Genomic DNA, 11914 nt, shown 5'->3' with positions numbered 1-11914 from the left:
ACCTTGGGACCATAAGCCACTTAGGAGACAAAGCTTATCTTCCTTGCAGGGGCACCACCTCTTCCCCCTTTGTCTTTGCCCTGCTTGGCCCCTGGTGGATAACTGGTTAGCCAATGACGGGTAAGATTCCTTAAAAGAAGGATGACCTAAGACAGGCATGGTCATGAAGGGGCCCTCAAGGATGGGCTTGGGGGGTATAGTAAAAGAGGATGATGGACCCTCACCCCTTGGCTTTGACATAGCCTGAGTCCTCATTCTATCTGCAAGAAGTCTCCTGATCTCTTGGCTGCCTTATTTCCCCTGCCTGACTTAAGCCTGAAACAATGTTGGAGGTGGGTGTGGCCCTGTGCTGGAAAGGGTGGGTTCCCTAGGGTGATCAGGTCTAAGAAAGAATGCATAAAATCCTATGAAACCTACTTTGCTAATACCCTCGATTTAAATGATAAGGGTCCAAGCAGGAAGTGAGTTTATTCCCCAAAGTTTTATGGCCCTTTAACTATCTGACCTTGACTCAGAATAAGCCCTCAGAGTTCTTTGAATGTTATCTATTGTTTAATCACTTCTGCCTGATCATGATTGATGAGCTTTACTTATACACCCTGTATTCCTGTGCAAATTGAACCCAATAAAAGCCTATCAAGGCAAGGCTCTCCCCTTGAGAGAATGGCTGAGGCATTCCAAGGCTTGCTCTCCTCTTGAGAGAGAAGCTGCACCATCCCTTTTCCTCCACAGGACTTGGTAGTCTGTGTGAATTTGTCTTATCTCATCCATAACACTGCGGACCCCAGGAGCCGGGATCCACATCAGCACACTGTAAGGCAGGAATGGACATTGGACACTGTATTTGTTTTCTATTACTGTGTAACAGATGACCACACACACACATTTATTATCTTACCATTTCAGTGGGTAAGGCCCTGGATCAGGCTCAGCTAGTTCCTCTGCTTAGGAGCTCACTGAACTGAAACCAAGTTATCAGTCAAGGTAGTTCTTACGTAGAGACTCAGCTGGAGGAAAGTCCACCTCCAAGCTCACTCAAGCTGTTGGCAGAATTTATTTCCTATGGTTGTGATCTGGCAGGCCCAGCTTTTTGCTAGTAGTCAGCTGGAGGCCACCATCAGTTCATAGAGGCTTTCCTCAGCTCCTAGCATCTACTCTCAGCTTGTTCAGGCTGCCCTTCTTCTTTGCCATGTGGGCTTCCCCAAAATGGCCACTTACTTCATCAATCCAATAAGGAGTCTCTACAGCAAGTCTGTTAACAAGACGGTGCCTAATATAATATTATATAATCTCACAATGGTGACCTCTCTGCCATATTCTGTTTATTAAAGTCAAGTCATAGGTCAGTACTCACTCTCAAGGGGAAAGGATTACACAATGGCATGAACATCAGGAGTCAGGGATCATAGATGTCAAACAGTATTTCAAATGGCTATACCAATCAACATTCCAATCAATCATAACTAACAGTTCTGGTAGCTCTGCATCTTCACCAATACTTGCTATGATCTGCCTTTTTTTCATCTTAGCTATCCTTGTGGAAGGATAATAGTATCTTGCGGTTTTAATTTGTGCTTCCCTGACTTTTTTGAAAAATAATCTACCAAGGTATAACTTACATACAAGTAGTGGATTTATTTAAAGTACATTTGGATGAGTTTGACAAATGTAAACACCTTTGTAACCAACCACACCACAAAGTATAGAAAATTTCCACTACCCTAAAAAGTTCCGTTATTCCCCAACCAAGTAGCATCCCCTACCCTGAGGCCTAGGCAACCCTTGATCTGTTCATATATGAAATTTACCTTTACTAGACTTTCATGGAAATTGAGTCACACAGTAAGTTCTTTTATGTCTGTCATTTCTTATTCAGCGTAACATCAGTAAAACTTATCCATGCTTTCGCCCACATCAGAAGTTTATTCGTTTTAGTATTTCATTAGTTTGAATATACTGCAAATTGTATGCCCATTCACCTGTTCATTGTCATTTGAGTTGTATCTAGGTTTGGCTATTATGAATAATGCTTTTAGGACTATTTGTGCACAAATCTTTATGTGAACATGATGTCAGTGGGACTTATAAATGTATTAATGTATTTTTGACCTAATAAGGAATTTCTAAACATTTCTAGATCAGCTGTATATTTTGCATTCCCATTAGCAATATATGAGGGCTCAAATTGTTCCATATTCCTGCCAGCACTTGGCATTTTTATATTTTGTCTTTCTAAATTTGGCCACTTTAGGGGGTATGTCATAGTATTTCATATTGTAATTTTTTAATATATTTTATTGATTCTGTTATTACAGTTGTCCCATTTCCCCCCTTCACTCCCCTCCACCATGCACTCCCTCTCCCACCCACATTTCCCCCTTAGTTCATGTCCATGTGTCATAAGTTCTTTAGTTTCTACATTTCCCATACTATTCTTGCCCTCCCCCTGTCTATTTTCTACCAACCATCTATGCTACTTATTCTCCGCACCTTTTCCCCTTCTCTCAACTCCCACTCTCCTGTTGCTAACCCTCCATGTGATCTCCATTTCTGTGGTTCTGTTCCTCTTCTAGTTGTTTGCTTAGTTTGTTTTTATTTTAGGTGTGGTTGTTAATAATTGTGAGTTTGCTGTCATTTTACTATACCTGTTTTTTATCTTCTTTTTCTTAGATAACTTCCTTTAACATTTCATAAAATAAGGTCTTGGTGATGATGAACCCCTTTAACTAGGCCTTATCTTGGAAGCACTTTATCTGCCCTTCCATTCTAAATGATGGCTTTGCTGGATAGAGAAATCTTGGATGTAGGTCCTTGCCTTTCCTGACTTGGAATACTTCTTTCCAGCCCCTTCTTGCCTGCAAGGTCTCTTTGGAGAAATCAGCTGACAGTCTGATGGGAACTCCTTTGTAGGTGACTGTCTCCTTATCTCTTGCTGCTTCTAGGATTCTCTCCTTCATTTTTACCTTGGCTAATGTAAGTATGAGGTGCCTTGGTGTGTTCCTCCTTGGGTCCAACTTCTTTGGGACTCTCTGAGCTTCCTGGACTTCCAAGAAGTCTATTTCCTTTGCCAGATTGGGAAAGTTCTCCTTTATGTTTTTTCAAATAAGTTTTCCACTTGTTGCTCTTCCTCTTCCCCTTCTGGTACCCCTATAATTTGGATGTTGAAATGTTTAAAGATGTCCTGGAGGTTCCTAAGCCTCTCCTCATTTTTTTGAATTCTTGTTTCTCTATTCTTTTCTGTTTGGTTGTTTCTTTCTTCCTTCTGGTCCACTCTATTGATTTGAGTCTCAGTTTTCTTCCCATCCCTATTGGTTCCCTGTGCATTTTCCTTCATTTCACTTAACGTGGCCTTAATTTTTTCATCTAATTTGCAACCAAATTCAACCAATTCTGTGAGCATCCTGATCACCAGTGCTTTGAACTGTGCATCTGACAGATTAGCTGTCTCTTGGTTGCTTAGTTGTATTTGCTGTGGGGCTTTGATCTGTTCTTTCGTTCGGGCCATTTTTTTTCTTTGTCATGCCTGTTATGTATGAGGGACAGAGCCTTAGGTGTTCACCAGGGCAGGGCAACCCAGCCGTTGAGTTGCGGCACTGTATGGGGGGGTGGGGTCTGAGAGGGAACAATGGCGCTTGCTCTGCTCTCTGTCAAACTTCAGTCCCTTCCACCACTTCCCCCAAGCAAACTGGGCCTTTCTTGTGCTAATTCCCAGGTGGGTGGGCTTGTGCACATTCTAGGACCCTGTGGGTCTCTCCAACAAACTCTCCTGTGAGGCTCAGCATCTCTCCCTGCGCCTCAACTCTCACAGGTGTTTTCAATCTGTGTCCCAAGGCTCTATTTCCTGGCGCTGGGACCCTGGGTTGCACACAGTGTCTTGCTTCACAATTGTTGCCTTGCTGGGTCTGCAGGTTGCCACCCCATGCCCAGGGTCTGCTAGTGGCTGCCCAGTCTTGCATGCCCAGGATGCCTTATGTGCCAGGTCCCACCACTCCATGTGCCACAGCCACTCTCCACACGGCCTCCCGTCTCTGCCCCTCCTACTGGTCTGGATGAACATGTCTATTTTAACTCCTCAGTTGTCTGACTTCCATGCAGTTCAATTTTCTGTCAGTTGTTATTCTTTTGTTCTTCTTATTCTGGTTGTTCTTCTTTTTCTAAATTTTTGTTGTTCCTATCTTGGTTGTGCGAGGAGGCACAATGTGTCTACCTACACCTCCATCTTGGCCAGAAGTCTGTAGTTTTAATTTGTATTTCACTGGTGACTAATGAAGTTTGGCATCATTTAATTTGCATATGGGTCATTCTTACATATTCATTTGTGAAGAATGTTAGAATATTTCACTGATTGTTTTAAAAATATTTCCAGTTTTATTGAGAAGTAATTTACATACATCACTGTATAAGTTTAAGGTATACAGCATGATGGTTTGGTTTATACATATTGTGAAATGATTACCACAGTAAGTTTAGTTAACATGCATCATCTCATATAGATATAATAACAAGGGAAGAAATTTTTTCTTTGTGACAAGAACTCTTAGGATCTGCTATCTTAACAACTTCCCTATCATAAAACAGTGTTAACTATAATCATGCTATATATTGCATCCCTAGTATTTATCTTACAACTACAAGTTTGCACCTTCTGATCACTTTGCTTCTATTCTTGTCCTCCCACCCCTCACCTCTGGTAACCACAAACCTGATTTATTTCTGTGAATTGGATGGGTTTTGTTTAGTTTTGTTTAGATTCCACATATAGGGGATCATGCAGTATTTGTCTTTCTCTATCTGACTTATTTCACTTGGCATATATTTTTATGGCTGAGTGTCTGTGTGTGCATATATCACAACTTCATTATCCCTTTGTGTGTGTATGTGTGTGCGCATATCACAACTTCATTATCTATTCATTTATCATTAGATACTGAAGTTATTTCCATGAGTTCCCTATTATTAATAATGTTGCTATGAACATGACAGTGCAGGTATATTTTTTAATTAATGTTTTGGTTTCCTTTGGACGTATTTCCAGAAGTGAAATTGCTAGATCATACAGGGATTCCATTTATAATGTTTTTAGGAACCTTCACACTAATTTCCATAGTACCTGAAACACTTGACACTCCCACCAGCAGTTCACAAGGGTTTTCTTTTCTCCACATTCACACCAGTATTTGTTATGGCCATTCTAACGGGTCACTGTGGTTTTAATATGTATTTCCCTAATGACTGGTAATGTTGAGCATCTCTTCATGTACCTGTTGGCCATTTTTATATCTTTAGAGAAATGTCCATTCAAGTCCTAAGTCCTTTGCCCATTTTTAAAATTATTAATACTATTTTTACTATTGAGTGTTATCAGTTCTTTATATATTTTGGATATTAACACCTTATCAAATATATGGTTTCAAATATTTTTCCTATTCTTTAGGTTGTCTTTTCACTTTGTTGATGGTTTCTTCAACTTACAGAAGCTTTTGGTGTTTGTAATCCCATTTGTTTATTTGTGATTTTGTTGCCTGTGCTTTAGTGTGACTTCTAAAAAATCATAAACAAGAACCATGACAAGGAGTGTTTTTCCTATTCTACAATTGTCATGGTTTAAGGTCTTACATTTAAGGTTTTAATAATGGATTAAATTGAGTTAATTTTTTTTTGAGTTGAGTGAGTTAATTAAGGGTCAAGATTTATTCTTTTACATGTGAATATCCAATTTCTTTTACTGTCTATATCAGTTTGTCTTTTTTCTTCATTTCATATAAATGAAGTCATACAATATTTGGTCTTCAGCATCTGGATACTTTCATTTACAAGGTTTTTTGAGATTCACAGATGTGGTATCTAAATATCATGTGTTAGTTCCTTTTTATTATTGAGTAGTATTCCATTATATGGATATATCACAATCTGTATAGAAAATCAACAATCGATGTACATTTGGAACACATCCACCTTTTGGCTATTATCAGTAATGCTGATATGAGTATTTGTGGTACAATTTTTGTGTGGTCATATGTTTTCATTTCTCTTAAGTATACAAGGCCTATCCAGGAAAACTCCAGCCATTGTTAATATAACAGGAATGGTTTGTATGTAACCTGGCAGCCAAGGAGAGTGGACTGGAATGTGTACACATAAACAGTGAGGACTTCACTGTACTAGTCAGTGGACAGTAGATACTGTTGAGTGAGCATGTATACTGTGTAGTTGTTGAATTCAAAATGACTGTGTGAGTTATGGGCACCTGGTGATTGGTAGATTCATCACAACAATGTGCCCACTCACACATCACATATCATGCAGAGATTTTTGGTGAAACATCAAATCACACACGTCACTCAGCCCCCCTACAGCCCAGATTTGGTGCTCTGTGACTTCTGGATTTTCCCAAAACTAATATCACCTTTAAAAAGGAAAAAAATTTTACTGTCAATGAGATTCAGAAAAATACAACAGGACATCTGATGGCACTGGGAGAACTGTGTGAGGTCCCAGGGTGCCTACTTTGAAGGGGACTGAGGCATCATTGTCCTATGTACAATGTTTCTTGTGTTTTCTTCAATATATGTCTCTATTTTTCATAGTACTTGACTGGATACTTTCCAGACAGACTTACTATACCTAAGAGTAGAATTGCTGGATCATATGGTAACTCTGTGTTTAACATTTTGAGGAACTGACAAATTGTTTTACAAAGTGGCTGCACCATTTTACATTTCTACCAGCAGTATATGAGAGCTCCAATTCATCTACATTCTTACCAACCTTGTTATTGTTTGTTCTTTTTTATTGTAGCTGCCCTAGTGGGTATGAAGTGGTATCTCATTGTGGTTTTGACTTGTATTTCCCTGATGTCTACTGATGTTGACCATATTTCTGCATTCTTATTAGCTGTTATGGGCTGAGTTTTGTATCCCTCCAAATTTCTGATCCATCTGAGACACAAAAGTCACCCCAAGTGTGGGATCTGCATGGTTCTGGCCTGAAGAGGTGGCTGACCTTGCATTCAAGAAGACCCATTTTGGGTCCTCAGAGCCCCTAGGGACCTTCTGTGTTATTTATATAGCAATAATTCTTTTAACCTTGCCATACAAGACAGCACCTGAAGTGGCTTGGCAAGAGGTTCTCTGAAGCCAGGCCAAGTTGGGCCTGAAGACCCTGAGGCCAGCCAGTCATAGCTTGGAGTGGCCACCACCACCACCATCAGATCATGAAAGTGTGTGTAGTTCACTGCTACTTCTGAGTCTTGGCCTGGGGCCAGTGAGAGCTGTGGTGAGGGCTCTGGGTGGGTCTCTAAAGGATGGGGTGCAGACTGCCCCAAACCCTTTCCTGAGTTCACCCACCTCTACTCCTTACTTCCTCTATTCCCCATACTAAACCTTTGAAATCCAGGGTGTATTTCCCACTTAGAGAAAATCTCAACTTGTACTAGCCACATTTGAAGTACTTAATTTTTATGTGTCTAGTGGCTACTGTATTAGACAGCACAGTTCTCTAGCTTTACTTATTTTTGTATAATCTGTCATTTACAGAAGGAGGTATCAGAGAATTTTCCCATGACTATGAATATATCAATTTTTATTTCTGTGAAGTTTTGCTTTAAATTTTTGACTTTAACATATTGTGTAGTTTAAATTTTTTTTAAAAAACATATTTCATGAGGGACTTTGGGCAAGATGGAGATGTAGGTAAACATGCCTCACCTCCTTGTACAACTACAGCAAAAATTACAACTAGACTACAAATATCACCCACAATCATCAGAAAATCAAGTTGTATGGGAGTCTGACAACCAAGGATTCAAAGAAGCCACATTTGTCCAGATGAGTAGGGAGGGACAGAAACATGTGGAGAAGAGCAAAGACCTGGAGAGATAGAGTGCCACAGAGAGGTGTGGATATGCAGAACAGGCAGTCCCACATTCATGTGTGGTAGACAAAAATTGGGAGGGACGCCTTGGGTATGAGGGATCCCAGGCCTAGACCAGACCACCCAGCCCAGGGTTAAAGTGCCAGGAAGATAAAGCCCCATAACTTCTGGCTATAAAAAACAGTGGGGTTTGGGGCAGTGGAAGAGACTGAGATTCTCAAGAGTCCACCCTCAAAAGGCCTGCAACAGACTTAGGACTTATGCAGATTCACTCCCTCTGGGACTCAGCATCAGAGCAACATCTGGAAGAGGCATACAGGTAGAAGTGACTGGCAACAGGACAAGTTCTGGGAGACAGCTTTCTCCTGGGCAAAATTCCACAGGCCAGGGAGTTGTATTGTCCTCTCTCCAAGCCCTCCCCTACACAGAGACAGAGCAGCTATATGGGTTGCCCCACCCTGGTGATTATGTAAGGCTCCACCCCATACAACTAACAGGTGTGCTTTTTAAAAAATATATATTTTATTGATTATGCTATTACAGTTGTCCCATTTTTTCTTCCCTTTATTAGCCTCCACCCTGTACCACACTCCCACTTTCATTTCACATCTTAGTTCACATTCATGGGTCATACATATAAGTTCTTTGGCTTCTTCCTTTCCCATCCAATTCTTAACACTCCCCCTGTCTATTTTGTACCTAACACTTATGCTTCTTACTCCCTGTACCATTTTCCCCATTCTCCCCCTTCCCCCTCTTCACTTAATCCTCCATGTGTTCTCTATTTCTGTGAATCTCTTCCTGTTCTAGTTGTATGCTTAGTCATTTTGGTTTCTTTTTTATGTTTGGTTGTTAAATAGTCATGAGTTTGTTGTCATTTTGCTATTTGTATTGTCAATCTTCTTTTTCTTAGGTAAGCCCCTTTAACATTTCATATAAGAGCTTGGTAGTGATGAACTCCTTTAACTTGACCTTATTTGAGAAGCATTTTATCTGTCCTTCCATTCTACATGATAGCTTTATTGGATAGAGTAATCTTGGACGTAGGTCCTTGCCTTTCAACACTTCTAGTACTTCCTTGCAGCCCCTTCTTGCCTGCAAGATTTCTTTTGAGAAATCAGCTGATAGCCTTATGGGAACTCCTTTGTAGGTAACTGTCTCCTTTTCTCTTACCACTTTTAAGATTCTCTCCTTATCTTTAATCTTGGGTGATGTAATTATGATGTGCCTTGGTGTGTACTTCTTTGAGTCCAGCTTTTTGGGAATTCTGAGCTCCCTGGTCTCCCTGGAAGTCTATTTTCTTTGCCAGATCAGGGAAATTCTCCTTCATTATGTTTTCAAATAAGTTTTCAATTTCTTGCTCTTCTCCTTCTGGCACCCCTATGATTCAGATGTTGAGACACCTAAAGTTGTCCTGGATGTTCTGGCGCCTCTCCTCATTTTTTTGAATTCTTGTTTCTTCATCCTGTTCCAGTTGAATGTTTATTTCTTCCTTCTTCTCCAAACCATTGATGTGAGTCCCAGTTTCCTTCCCTTCATTGTTGGTTCCCTGTACATTTTCCTTTATTTCACTTTTCATAGCCTTCACTTCCTCGATTTTGTGACCATACTCAACCATTTCTGTGAGCATTCTGATTACCAGTGTTTTGAACTGTGCATCTGATAGGTTGTCTATCTCTTCATTGCTTAGTTGTATTTTTTCTGGAGCTTTGACCTGTTTTTACATTTGGGCCATATTTTTTTGTCTTGGCATGCCTGTTATGTGGTAATGGGAAGAGGCTTAGGTGTTTGCTAGGATGGGGCAACCCACATCACTGTGTTGCAGTGCTGTATGTGGGGGAGGGGTCCAAGAGAGCCACTTGCTTAGCTCTCAGTTGGCTTTCAGTCACTTTATGTGCTACCCACAAGCAAATTGGTCGCTTCTGGTGTTGATTCCTGGGGGAGGGTGGTTTGTGTACATTCTATGACTCTGTGGGTCTCTCCACTGAACTCTCCTATTAGGCTTGGAGTTTCTACTGCTGCCTCAAACCCAACAGTTATTTTCAGTCTGAGATTTTGAGGCTTTATTTCCCTGTGTTGGAACCCTGGGTTGCGTGGTCTGTCTCAATCCCCAGCTGTACCCCCCAGTTTATCTGCACACAAATGTGGGACCACCCACTCTACTGTCCATTGCCTTGCTGGGTTGCCAGCTGCCACCTCGACCATCCCAGTCCTCCAGCTGCCACCTTGCCATGAGTCCTCTGCACCCTGGCTGCCCATCTTCCCCTCCTACCAGCCTGGATGATTGTTTTTTCTTTAACTTCTTGGTTGCCATACAGTTTGATTTTTCTAGCAGTTCTGGTTATTTTTGTTTTTAAAATTGTTTTTGTCCTTTTTTGGGTTGTGGGAGGAGGCTGTGTGTCTACCTACACCTCTATCTTGGCTGAAAGTCCAGGTGCTCCTTTCTACAATAGGCCACACTATTGAGACAGGGAGTCAAAACAGTTCTACCTAATACACAGAAGCAAACACAGGGGGGCTGCCAAAATGCAGACAAAAATGTGGCCCAAATGTAAGAACAAAACAAAACTCCAGAAAAAGAACTAAGCAAAATGGAGATGAGCAACCTATCAGATGCAGAGTTCAAACCACTGGTTATCACAATGCTCAAGGAACTCATTGGGTACTTTAACAGCATAAAACAGACCCAGGCAAAAACGAAAGTTACATTAAATGAAATAAAGAAAAATATACAGGGAACCAACAGTTCAGGGGATGAAGCTGAGAACCAAATCAATGATTTGGAACATTTGGAAGAAAAAATATTTAATCAGAACAGCAAGAAGAAAAAGGAATTCACAAAAAATTAGGATAGGCTAAGGAGCCTCTGGGACACCTACAAACATACCAACAGCTGAATCACAGAGATGCCAGAAGAAGAGGAAGAACAAGAATTGGAAGTCTTATTTGAAGAAGTCATGAATGAAAACGTCCCTAATTTGGTGACAAAAATAGACGTACAAGCCCAGGAAGCACAGAGAGTCACAAAGAAGTTGGAACCTAGGAGGAACATACCAAGACACATCATAATTAATGTGCCAAAGGTTATAGATAAGGAGAATTTAAAAGCAGAAGGAGAACAGGAGTTACCTACAAAGGAGTTCCCATAAGACTGTCAGATGATTTCTCAAAATAAACTTTGCAGGCTAGAGGAGACTGGCAAGAAGTGTTCAAAGTGATGAAAAGCATGGACTTACAACCTAGATTACTCTATCCAGCAAACCTATCATTTAGAATGGAAAGGCAGATAAAGTGCTTCCCAGGCAAGGTAAAACTAAAGGAGTTCATCATCACGAAACCATTATATGAAATGTTAAAGGTAATTATGTAATAAAAAGATAAAAACTATGAATATTAAAATGGCAATAAATTCACAACTATCAAAAATTGAATCTAAAAAACAAGCTAAACAAGCAGAACTGGGACAGAATCATAGATATGGAGATCATTTGGAGGGTAATCAATTGTGAGGGGTAAGGGGGAAAATAAGGTAAAGGCTCAGGGATTAAGTACAAATTGGTAGCTACAAAATAGATGGGGAGGTTAAGAATGGTATAGGAAATGGAGAAACCAAAGAACTTGTATGTATGACCCATGGACATGAATTAAGGTGGGGAATGAAATAGGAAGGGGTACTCAGCAGAAGGGAATAAAGAGAAAAACATGGGAGAACTGTAATAGTGTAATCAATAAAATATATGTAAAAAATAAAAATTATATCTCTTCTTGATGGATTGAATATATTGTCATTACAAAATGAACCTTGTTATCTTTAGTACACGCTTCTTGCATGAACCCTTTAACCTCATTTATTCTCATGATTTATTTGCTGTTTTTTTTGTAATTTAACTCTGTGTATTGTTGACTTTATGTGACATTATTATTGTTGATTCATGCAGTCAACACTTACATTGATTTACCAAAATATTATTCATTATTCCTTGTATCTCTAAGCTGCCTTTTTGGGTCACTTGTAATTAATGTTTCTTTAGTGGCTTTCTGC

This window comes from Phyllostomus discolor, chromosome X (genome assembly GCF_004126475.2).
Source record: "Phyllostomus discolor isolate MPI-MPIP mPhyDis1 chromosome X, mPhyDis1.pri.v3, whole genome shotgun sequence".
Classification (NCBI taxonomy): Eukaryota; Metazoa; Chordata; class Mammalia; order Chiroptera; family Phyllostomidae; genus Phyllostomus; species Phyllostomus discolor.
The sequence above is the reverse complement of the archived record's forward strand: the minus strand, read 5'-3'. Positions refer to the sequence as shown.